This window comes from Limanda limanda, chromosome 21 (assembly GCF_963576545.1).
Source record: "Limanda limanda chromosome 21, fLimLim1.1, whole genome shotgun sequence".
Lineage (NCBI taxonomy): Eukaryota > Metazoa > Chordata > Actinopteri > Pleuronectiformes > Pleuronectidae > Limanda > Limanda limanda.
This window is the reverse complement of record NC_083656.1, coordinates 1,579,719-1,592,218: the sequence shown is the minus strand read 5'-3', so window position 1 is coordinate 1,592,218 and position 12,500 is coordinate 1,579,719. Positions and strand designations below refer to the sequence as shown.

General features: G+C 43.1%; 1 protein-coding gene across 3 annotated transcripts in view; it reads left to right on the top strand.

Annotated features, from left to right (window-relative positions):
* The window catches only part of LOC133027647 (leucine zipper putative tumor suppressor 2 homolog), a 25,377-nt gene that overhangs the window by 2,877 nt on the left and 10,000 nt on the right, over nt 1-12,500 (top strand). For 2 of the 3 annotated variants that reach the window (XM_061094716.1, XM_061094715.1), the window contains exon 2: nt 9,706-9,860. The exons of the other annotated variant lie outside the window; for it this stretch is intronic. The gene's annotated coding sequence lies outside the window, so the exon portion shown is untranslated. The remainder of the gene's footprint in view (nt 1-9,705; nt 9,861-12,500) is intronic. 3 annotated transcript variants of the gene reach the window in all.

The following is a 12,500-nucleotide window of genomic DNA, read 5'->3' as shown; positions in this document are numbered from 1 at the left end:
CAAAAGAAATCCCAGGAAATCGTAATATCGAATCGCAATACTTACAGAATCGCAATACATATCGTATCGCCACCTAAGTATCGTGATAGTATCGTATCGGGAGGTCCCTGCAGATTCCCGTCCCTAATTTACAGATTGTAGTCTCGGTTTTGAACCAATGTTTTGACATTTCATAAAGTCTTTTTGAATTTATTAATCAGTAATGAAGACAATCAGTTGTGGGACTGCTTGTTGTACATTATAAACCGACAACTGAGTCCATTCCCTTGTGTTTCTTCACTCCACTGGGTAAGAAGTGTAGCTTTTATTACATTGCCGTTGTGTAAAAGCTCCTCTGGCCTTGAGAATTAAACACAACCATCAGAACAAACCCTGAAGCAGCAGCGTCTCACTCTTCTTGTGATAAATATGTCTGAGAGGTAAAGAAAACCTCAAGGTCAAATATGTGTTGGCGGTTAAAACAAACCCTGTGCTGTGGTAGAAAAAGCACAAAGTGTACGTGAATGTGTGTTTATCCAGTTGTTGGTTTCTAGTTGAACTGGATAAATGTTTTCTCTCTGCCGAGCGACTGTGAGGTTTTTGCCCTTGAGCTATTTCCACCGAAGGTCAAGTCCCTGCAGCCGAGCGTCTCCTGGAGGAAGTGGAGAGAAACTTAAGAAGACAGCACGACAGTGGGAGCACAGCAGGGGGCGGTTCTGAACTGTCAGGCAGCGTGAGGACTGTGTTGTGTTTAGTTCTCCCTGCGGCTCATTGTGTTGGAAGAAGTGCTGATGTTGTGCTTCGTGCCTTTGTCTGGTTCGTACAGTGTGCCATTGTGTTGAAGTCAGTCTCCTGTCGCTGGTTGTGTACTGTAGATAGTGATGTGTCACAGCTCTACCACCACCAGAGGGTTAACACACACTGTGAGAGGCTGTGTGGGGTTTTCAAACAAAGACTCATGACTACAGGCTCATTATGTTATTATCGAGAAGGAAAACATCTTGACTTAATGACTTGCATCTCTTATGTAAATGTCAAGACGGGAAATAAGCCTTAAATTAAATATCTAAATGACAACAGAAGGAAAACATCTTGAGTTGAAGGTTTTAAATTCCTCGTGTTTAACTTCTGTAGCGATGTTTTAAATGTTTTGAAATGTGCTGAAGTAAAAACCTCAATTGGGGATTTCATGTAGCGGACAGACTGCTGGTTGTTAAAGATCTGCTGGAGTGTCAGAAACAAGCCGGGGTTGTGTGCTGCTGAATCCACACAACACAGTAAGTTGACAAAACAAAGCCAGCACAGTTGGCTTCCTTCTCCTCCTTTTAAAGAGAGAGAGTTAAATTTAGCTTCCGATTTGTTTTACTTCAAACCTGAAGAGCAGGGTTTGGCCGAGGTGAGGCTACGTCTACATGTCAGGGTTAACCAGTTAATTGTTAAAGCTATTAAGCATCAGAAAATATTTACAGTAGTTTCCCTATCGTGAATTTTCAAATGTCCAAATTCAGTTTGCAGTGAACGCCAGCGAATCCTCCCAGTGGAGAAGGTGAGAAATTAGATTTCGGTTGACGTGTCATCATAACATTGAGGTCAACCGCTCCACATGGTGTCTTTTAATCTGTTTACATAACACAGCGTTATGATAGCTAAGATCCCAGACATCTATTTGGTCACATTTCATATTATCATTCTGGAGTATTGCCCAGCTTTGATCCAGATTTTTTCCACGGGGCCTGTGACAGGTTTGGTTTGGTATTCTTAGCCAGCTCCGAGGTTAGCACACAGCTGGACGGCACATCTGTCCGAGGGCAGCGAGCGGCGCCGGGGCCGAGCGGCGCCGACCTCACACCCCCGAGCCGGGAGTTTGATCCTTCTTTGGTTAATCTGGAGCCGAGCGTCTGTCCTCACCTCCTGAGCAGGTCACGTCTGCGATCACCAAGTAGTTTAGGGATATGTATCACAAATAGGGTTGCAAAATTCCGGGAATATTCAAAGTTGGAAACTTTCCATGGGAATTAACGGGAAAGTACGGGAATTAACAGGAATATACGGGAATTAACGGGAATAAACTGGAAATGTTGTGGGTAATTTATACTAACTGTATTTACCTTGTCATATACAGACATAAATATAAACATTTTGTTGTGTCATAGGCTGATTTGAGCCCTGAGGAAACTTTGGGCACTTGACTATATGCTTCTGCATCGTTGTGTCATTCTTAACATAGGTCTTTGCACAGTATTTGCAAATGTACACAGCCTTTCCTTCTACATTGGATGGGGTGAAATGTCTCCACACATGAGAGAGTGCACGTGGCATTGTTCTGTAGAATAAGATGAGAAAAAAGTTTGTAAAAAAACACTAATGCAATGCCAGAGATATAAATAGTTAGCCAAACAATTGGAATCGTCTGTAAACATATTTTACATTTGATGGATAAATGAATGGAAATAGGCTAGATGAACAGATGAACAATCCTCAATCTGCATGCTAATATATTTTCCCCAGTAATATCATGGAAACTTACCTGACTAGTCCTGCATACACACACACACACATGCTTCACACTCACCTTTGTGGGTGAAATCTCATGTGATTTTAGCTTTGTCCCAATTTGAAGCAGCAGAGCACAGCGGCCATTAATCTTAAAACATCTTCAACCTCCCAAGTTGCCGTTTCCCATCACCTCCTCTCCCGGAGCTTTGCCTCGTGGCCTCGATTCAATGCAAATCGACCACGAAGGCACCGGAGCACTTCCTGTTTTCTAAAACCAAATCTCTCTGATCTGGTTCCACATTCTGCTCCTTCTTTCCAAAACTTTGACAAAAAGTTGCGTGACTTTGAATCAAAGTCGAATCCCAGTCGACTTTTACACGCACACACGTTACCACATATTTACCAGATTAAGCCAAACAGTCTGAATAAGACACCAGCATGTAAAAAGCATGTTCTGACGACCTTGACCCGAATAAGGTCATCCTCGTAAAAAACATATGAGACGTGGGATATTTTGACCCTGGTAGAATACTGTCAGCTGTTATGATGAATAAACATTGATATGAGCATTTAAAAGCACATCTATGGCCTCAGTGTAGATCCTGACTCTTGTATTTTAATTTGGTGAAAGCGTTCCTCTGCTTGGGAGGAGGCGGGGCCAGTGATGCTGGATGATACAGACCTGGCGTCAGCGAGCTGGAGGACGTGGAAGTGGTGACACACCAGAGAGTGTTTTACACAGCTTGTCCATGTTGTGTGTTGCGTCATCACTTGTGGAGGATTGCATGCTCTAAAAAAAAGCTTGATAAACAACATCCCTCTCTCCCTCTTCTCTCCGTCTTCTCTCCCTCTTCGTTCCCTCTCGTCTCTACCTTCACCTCCTTCCCTCTCACTCTCTCCTTCCCTCTCGCTGCTGTAATTGTTTCACACTCCCCGACTGGTGGCGTGGACACATTTAGTAAATATGAGAAAACTCATAAAACTGACGCACAGATCAGTGATTTGAGTTTTGTATCAGATTTAAAAACAATAAGAACTGTTTCTGGTTTGAGAGAAAAACACTTTGCACAGGACAAATGTGTGTTTACGATAACTGAAAGTTAGAGGGTGAAATCAGGAATCACTCAGCTGTTTATCAGCAGAAAGCAAAGTCACTTCCTGGCTATTTCTATGGTTTTATCAGTCGTTCATTCAGCATGTACCTGAGGTCGCTCCTGTTTGACCTTTGACACCCTTCTCTCCGTTTAACTCACTTGCTGATAAAACCCGACGCGTCAAACCTGCGTGACAGGAGTCAGAAATAAGGAAATCGTCTCTGCCAAACCATATATATATTTTTTTTAATATTCTTTTAATGGTTTTTAACCGTTTTATAGAATAAACATTAGAAAAACAAAACAGACCACAAAACAAACAAAACAACAAAAAAAGTCCCAACCCCAACTAACAATGAGCACAGCAATATATATCCTTACATATATATATATATATATACATACACATATACATCCATGTATACACAAACATACATACATACACAATCAGCAGGATGACAGGAGACAGGCAAGGGAATAGCGTGTATAAAATAAAAATAATGAAACAAAATAAAATAAAAAAGCAGTCAGGCCTCCCCTTCCAGAATAAGATTATGAGTTATGGTTTCTGTAAGAAGGAATGCACCGGTTCCCAGATCCTCCAAAACTTGACTTATTTGTGATTGAGGTCATAGGTCAACTTCTCAATAAAGAGCAGAAATCTGTGATATCCACAAGTCGACTGTAGGGACCTGAGGAGTTGCCAAACCATATTAACGTAAGAGGCTTGTGAGTGGCAGGCTGACCATGTGGTGGGAGGGGGAGTGATGGAGAGGTGAGGAGGAAGGAGGGTGAGGAGGAAGGAGGGTGAGGAGGAAGGAGGGTGAGGAGGGGAAGCTGCGTGGGCTGAGCGGCCGGCGCTCGCTGCGTCACATGGTTGCATAAGGACTCACGCACGCAGAGGGGGGGGGGGGGGTGGATCTGAAGTAACGAGTGTGGAGAGCCGAGATGAGAAGTATTCAAACCATCCCTCCATCCCTCCATCCCTCCATCCCTCCATTCACACCCAGCAGAACACAGGCCGGCCCTCTCCTCACTCCTGCTTCTCTCTCTCTTCTCTCCCTCTCCTCTCCCTCTTCTCTCTCTCTTCTCTCTCTCTTCTCTCCCTCTTTTCTCCCTCTTCTCTCCCTCTCCTCACTCCTGCTTCTCTCCCTCTTCTCTCCCTCTTCTCTCCATCTTCTCTCTCTCTTCTCTCTCTCTTCTCTCCCTCTTCTCTCCCTCTTCTCTCCCTCTCCTCACTCCTGCTTCTCTCCCTCTTCTCTCCCTCTTCTCTCCCTCTTCTCTCCCTCTTCTCTCTCTTCTCTCTCGCTTCTCTCTCGCTTCTCTCCCTCTTTTCTCCCTCTTCTCTCCCTCCATCCCTCCATCCCTCCATCCCTCCATCCCTCCATCCCTCCGTTAACACCCAGCAGAACACAGGCCGGCCTGTTGGTGACTCTGTCCTCATTAGGTCTTGATTTATTTTATTTATCTTGGCTGATTTTAACTATTTGAGCCGTTATATTTAAAAAATAATAATTCTGCTCTAGATTATACTGACAGCATTGTTTACCCCAGTAGTAAAAATGAACTATATATATTTAAATAGAAATAACAAATCCAAATTGATGATTCGGAGCAAACTGTAACTACAAACAAAACAAATAAGAATTGTTTCTGCTCTGATCATGGAGTAAAGTGGATTAATCTTATTTTTGTGCACTACTTGTTAAAGCAGCTCTTCATCCTTCTCGTTTCCTCCTTGTCCTCCAACACTCACTAACTGGTGACAGTGGAAATGGAAAGGGGGATTTCTCCGTAGGTTTCTGAATCGTAGGAGGAGAGTTGAGGTTTGGATGAGTCCGAATGAGGAATGTCTGAGAGCAGGCGGAGATGTTTGTGCTGTTTCATGTGATGGTTTCCATGTGGGCTGAGACAGAAAAGCTTCTTTTCCCAGTGGATTCGCTTCCCAGTTCCCACTCGGCCCCTTTTACCCTTTTAAATATACGGCTGTGTTATTTTCTTATATTGTTGACAACTGTTAATAAGTGAATTCCATGTCTTCAGTGAGTCTTCTGGGTCTTTCTGGTCTCATGTCCTGAGCACAGTGATGTCCACACGTCTGTTTCCCTTCTCTCCTGGTCGGCCTTCCTTCGGGTGTGTCGCTCCCGTTGTGTATTATTGTGTTTGGTAACTTGCCTGAAACCTTCAGCACATGGCTGATTATTACAACAATAAACCAAAGTGCTGTGGGGGGGGGGGGGCAGTGTTTGGATTAGGAAGACGCCGGCCGCCACCCTGTTCCTTAATAGTCTGCCGGTCCTGTGTGTGTGTGTGTGTGTGTGTGTGTGTGTGTGTCTGTGTGTGTGCGTGCCTGAAAGCCCGGCCACTACAAAACCTCATTCATCCTCATTACTTCTCCTTTATTACACTGCCCGTCCCAATGAGAATCTAACTTTAATTTCTGCACCTCATCCTGTTTAATGTAAACTTACTGCAAACCACAGAACATGCAACACTGCACACACTTATGATTGTGGACATAGAGCTGCTTGCTATAGAGTGTATCTCCCTCACACATGTTAATTATAATAGTTTTGATTTGTAATTTTTACCTTATTTTGTCAAATTTCATGCTCTTCCTTGTTGGATACAGACGTTTGAGTCGCCCTGACCAAACTGCCTGGCTTCTCTTCATCTGTTTATCAGAGTCCGATGGGAGATTGTCGTCCTCCCACAGATTAAACTTTAATCTGTGTTCTCTCTTCTTATCCGTCATCTGTTTATCTCCAGTGTCAGATATAAAGGTATAAACTGTCATTGAACCTGAACTGTAAATAACCCTCTGTACTCTGCACGATGCAAAATCTGATTCATTTCTGCACGTCGTCCATCTATATTTACAGTCAATGGTCCGGCAGATGAATAATGTAAAGATTATTCTCTTTTCTTCTGCTCCTCTCTCTGTATCCGTCCCTCTGCCGTTTGCTTTCCTGTACTGAGGATTGTCCCGGTGGATGTGGAGGAGCCGTTGAGAGGAGCGGCCTCTTGAGTAAACACTTCTTTCTGATCCGCAGGTCAATTGTCTGACTTTTTTAAAACCAACAACTAGGGTTGCAAAGGGGCGGAAACTTTCCGGTAAATTTCCGGAAACTTTCTGGAAACTTTCCACGGAATATTAAGCTCGGGAATTTGGGGAATTTTGAAAAAAAATAAATATGCAAATTAAACACTGAGCAATAAAAACATCATTCAAAACTCTATTTTAAAGATGTATGGAACGTTGAGTTTCAACCCTCCACTGTGCATTCTTCCATCACATGCACAGATAACTCCCAGCATGCTTCACTCTACAGCAGGGCTATTGAGGCCTGCTGTAGAGTGAAGGACTAGTCAGGTAAGTTTCCATGATATTACTGGGAAAATATATTAGCATGCTGATTGAGGATTGTTCATCTGTTCATCTAGACTATTTCCATTCATTTATCCATCAATTGTAAAATATGTTTACAGACGATTCCAATTGTTTGGCTAACTATTTATATCTCTGGCATTGCATTAGTGTTTTTTTACAAACTTTTTTCTCATCTTATTCTACAGAACAATGCCACGTGCACTCTCTCATGTGTGGAGACATTTCACCCCATCCAATGTAGAAGGAAAGGCTGTGTACATTTGCAAATACTGTGCAAAGACCTATGTTAAGAATGACACAACAATGCAGAAGCATATAGTCAAGTGCCCAAAGTTTCCTCAGGGCTCAAATCAGCCTATGACACAACAAAATGTTTATATTTGTGTCTGTATATGACAAGGTAAATACAGTTAGTATAAATTACCCACAACATTTCCAGTTTATTCCCGTTAATTCCCGTTAATTCCCGTATATTCCCGTTAATTCCCGTATATTCCCATGGAAAGTCTCCAACTTTGAATAGTCCCGGAATTTTGCAACCCTACCAACAACTCTTAAGTTGTTACCTCACAGGCCTCGGAGTCTTCTCTCTGGTTTGGCTCCGTCACGGTGCAGCAGAACTCAGCTGTTTTAGAGCCGTGTGGACGGAGCTGCATCACATGTGGGACGCCTCAGTCTCGACTCCACCTCCATCCGTCTGTAACATTCACAGGGTGGGGGGGCGGCAGGTTTGCTCAGCTGGAAGTAAAGCTGTAGCAGTTGTCGTTGCCCTGCAGGCAGTTGGAGACGTTACTGGAAGCAAACATCCTGCTGATCAAACAGCACGTTAAACCGACTAACTTCACCCTCAGTTTATGTTTCACCAGTTATTTTTTTTGGGGGGGGGGGGGTTATTCAGTGTCCAGCGGCATTTCTTCTTCTGTTAGCGTCAGTTCTTCTTTCTTACTGACATGATGCTGTCTGCAGAAAACACGATCATATAAAATATATCAAAAAGTATTGTTTTGTAATTGGTTAGTAGACAAATAAGGGTGAAACAGTATTTTTTTAATAAAGTTCTAATGAGGATTACAGTTGTATGAAATTATAATGTTCAAATGCTGAATTTTTTTAAACTGCTAGTGTTCCGTGGATTTTTTGTATAACCACACCGCAGGACATTTTCATCCTTGTGAGTCATTGCTATACAAGACTGACCTTAGCTATTATGCTAACTGAATAATAACACAGTTTAACCTTAATATGTTTAATTAAATTTAAAAAAAAAGGACATTCGAAAAATGACACATTCATTGTCTGACAGAAAGAGTGAAATTTATGAAATTAATCAGAGGTTAACAGTCACGTTTCAACATACACAGTACATTCCAACATCTGGGGGGCTTCCTGGTAGTGGGATAAACTAAGGACCCCTATAGTTGTCCATGTAACTGCCGTTTCAAAAATCTGATTTTCCATGTCACGCCACAGGACAGCATTTGTGTTACGAAAGTTATTTTGTTGTAAATACTAATATACTAGTTTTGTGCATATTAAAACCTAATATTAATAAAGTCAATATATACAATATAATGCCAAGGCAGTTATTACCTGCTCCAGATATTTCTGGTTTATTTTGTTAATATGTAAGTTTAATGCTTCAGCCATGTTACGGTCACACCGCAGGACATTTTGCGTATTCACCTTAAAATATAATCAAAACATAACAGATATTTCATTCAAAATCATAAGTTTAAAACAAAGTAACATAATATGCATCAAATCCATGTGTTGTTAAAGTGGTTAAATGCATCTAAATAAACATTCACACTTAATTACAGAAAAATCATGCGTCATGTCATCCACCCGATTACAACTGGATGGTCGGACTGAAATAATGACTTCACTTCTCTGCACTGATCCGTCTATTTTTAGACATTGAGATCAAATTAATCCAAAACCTGTGTTATCAACAGTTTAAATCTCTCCCTATTCTCTCCCTTTTCCCTCACTCTTATCTCCCTCTTCTCTCCCTCTTCTCTCCCTCTTTTCTCCCTCTTCTCTCCCTCTTCTCTCCCTCTTCTCTACCTCAAATTAATCCAAAACCTGTGTTATCAACAGTTTAAATCTCTCCCTATTCTCTCCCTCTTTTCTCCCTCTTTTCTCCCTCTTATCTCCCTCTTCTCTCCCTCTCCTCACTCCTCCTGCTCTCCCTCTTCTCTCCCTCTTCTCTCCCTCTTCTCTCCCTCTCCTCCTGCTCTCCCTCTTCTCTCCCTCTTTTCTCCCTCTTCTCTCCCTATGGTCTCCCTCTTCTCTCCCTCTTCTCTCCCTCTTCTCTCCCTCTTCTCTACCTCAAATTAATCCAAAACCCGTGTTATCAACAGTTTAAATCTCTCCCTCTTCTCTCCCTCTTTTCTCCCTCTTCTCTCCCTCTTTTCTCACTCTTCTCTCCCTCTTCTCTCCCTCTTCTCTCCCTCTTCTCTACCTCAAATGAATCCCAAACCTGTGTTATCAACAGTCTGAACAACATGTGATGGTTACTGGTTTTGTGTTCGGCCCTCTCTCTTGTTGACATGGAAAATCCCCGAGTCTCATTCGTTCTGTAGTGAAGCTTTTCGCCGCCGTGACTCAGATTTTCCTCTTTTTCGCTGACTTCCATAAACACACTTGTTACATTTCAGGTTTTCCAGCTCTCTGCAGTCTCGCTGCGTCTCGTCTGCTGATTCAACAACATGATGCATGTCTTCTTGCTTTTTGTCTCCTCAGTCTGGGAGAACACACACAGAGAGAGAGAGAGAGAGAGAGAGAGAGAGAGGGAGACGAGGAGGAAAGAAAGAAGATCTGTTCCCCGGTCTGAGCTCCTGGGATGCCCCATGCTTGTCTAAGGCCTCCAGAAGTGAAACACAGGGAGTCATTGACAGGTAAGTGGAGCCTGGTGGAGAGAATGTGAAACTGCACCGACCGTCTTCTCTCCGGTTTTTCTTGAAGCCTTGAATCTTGATTTTGAAACGTTTTTGGACCAAAGCAGGAATTTTCAGGCCTGTTTTCTTCTTCATTTATCGATGCAGAGAAGTGGCTGTAACTAGGGTTGCAGAATTCCGGGGAATATTCAAAGTGGGAAACTTTCCATGGGAATAAACGGGAATTAACGGGAATTAACTGGAAATGTTGTGGGTAATTTATACTAACTGTATTTACCTTGTCATATACAGACATAAATATAAACATTTTGTTGTGTCATAGGCTGATTTGAGCCCTGAGGAAACTTTGGGCACTTGACTATATGCTTCTGCATCGTTGTGTCATTCTTAACATAGGTCTTTGCACAGTATTTGTAAATGTACACAGCCTTTCCTTCTACATTGGATGAGGTGAAATGTCTCCACACATGAGAGAGTGCACGTGGCATTGTTCTGTAGAATAAGATGAGAAAAAAGATTGTAGAAAAACACTAATGCAATGCCAGAGATATAAATAGTTAGCCAAACTATTGGAATCGTCTGTAAACATATTTTACAATTGATGGATAAATGAATGGAAATAGTCTAGATGAACAGATGAACAATCCTCAATCAGCATGCTAATATATTTTCCCCAGTAATATCATGGAAACTTACCTGACTAGTCCTGCACACTACAGTGTGTGTGTGTGTGTGTGTGTGTGTGTGTGTGTGTGTGTGTGTGTGTGTGTGTGTGTGTGTGTGTGTGTGTGTGTGTGTGTGTGTGTGTGTGTGTGTGTGTGTGTGTGTGTGTGTGTGTGTGTGTGTGTGTGTGTGTGTGTGTGTGTGTGTGCGTGTGTGTGTCCTGCGCCGTGTGAATGTTAACACACACCTGCTGCACGTGGGTTAGCTGGATATGGTTTTGCTGTAATTCCGCAGCTGAAGGCGTAACCATAATGTCTTTGGCACATTATACAGTAAATCAGAGAGCTGCTGAATCTGGTTCCTGCCAAACAGGTTTTACTTGTTTCAATCTACAGACGTCTCTCTTCTTCTCTACTCTTCATTTGTGTCTCAAACTAATGCAGCCACCCCCCCCCCCCCCGCCCGGCCCGGCGCTTAGTCTCCTTTGGGAGGTGCTGGCAGATTGCTTTGTGCCGGGGGGGCTTGTTTTGGATGTGAGCGGTTCAAACGGCCAGCTGGGCCAGGCCAGGTTTAGCTGCAGGCTCCAGTGGGAGTGGCCTAGCTTCCTGGTCCCAGACGTGAGCCTTTGTTATGAAAACATAGAAGGAAGCAGGTTGATGGACAGCTGTGATATTTCAACACATTTCCAGATTACTCTTGAATATTGTGAAAAATAACTAAAATAAGAAAAATATGTCTAAAATAATATAAAGGTGCTGGTGATCATGAGGTTAAGTAGGCCTCAATTGTTTGTGTTATATTGTATAATTATCATTACTTTGTCGTCTTCCCTCTTCAGTTGTAGCCCCAGTTTATGTTGATTGTTATTAATCAGCGTTACTTTAACGTTCTCTCAACATGTCACCTACATGTCTGTACATTTAAATCATGAACGTTATATATTGACGTACATATGGTTCTGAGATGCAGTACAACTACAAACTGCATTTTAATTTTGTTTTCAATTCTTAAGCACTGAGAATCAACCGTTTTTACACAGATTTTGTGTTGAAAACCCCTGCTGTAGGATAATAAACCTTTTATAGCTGAAGAGCAGTATTCTTTCATACTTTACACGTCGGCTATTTCAGAGCTCTGTTAAGCAACGGACCAAGTTCACGGCTTTTCAAAATAAAAGCTCCGCTGGATGTTAAAGCTTTGAAGAAACAAAACGAATGTTGTACCTGAGCCTGAATTCGTTTTTTAAGACTTTTTAAGACCTGCTCACGATTCGACCTTCTTGCTTGAGCCTGTAAATCTGCTGCTTCAAAAGGAGCTGACTCATGTTACACCCCCCACCCCCCCCCCCCCTCTCCCGTTGCCTAGAAAGATGACGGTGGCGTTCACAGAGTTGATTTGCAGTTCGCCTCTCTGTTGTCGTCCCGTCCTGAGCGGTGGTTTGTGTTGCTCTCACGCCGCAGCAGGTCGGAGGTGTCACGCCGCTCGAGGCTCCTCCCCCCCGTGTCGTCCTCACTTTCCTTTCAAGACGTGACCGAGAACGACCTTGAACTTCCTGCTCGGCCTCGTCTGAAGGACAAACCTCCAGTTTGACCCAGTTCCAGGAGCGTGCGAGAGAGAGAGAGAGAGAGGGGGGGGGGCATAGCCTACTTCTCTTACCCCACTTTGCCCCCCCCCTCCCCCCCCCTCCCGCCCCCCCCTCCAGCTGAGCTCCGACTGCGCCGTCTCTTCCTGTTGATTTAGTTTGTGGTACAGTCACGTGGTGGTCGAAGGTCAGAGGTCAGAGGTCGGACCTGATCAGCTGGTTCCTCAGCCTCAGCTGCTTTAATCAATATTATTATTATTATTATTATTATTCTATTAACGATCAAATGACCACATGTCGAGTAAAAGGGTCAAAGAACAGAGAACTATCTCTCAAATCTTTTCACTTTCCGCTTCCTCCTCCTCCTCCTCCTACTCTTCCTCCTCCTCCTGCTC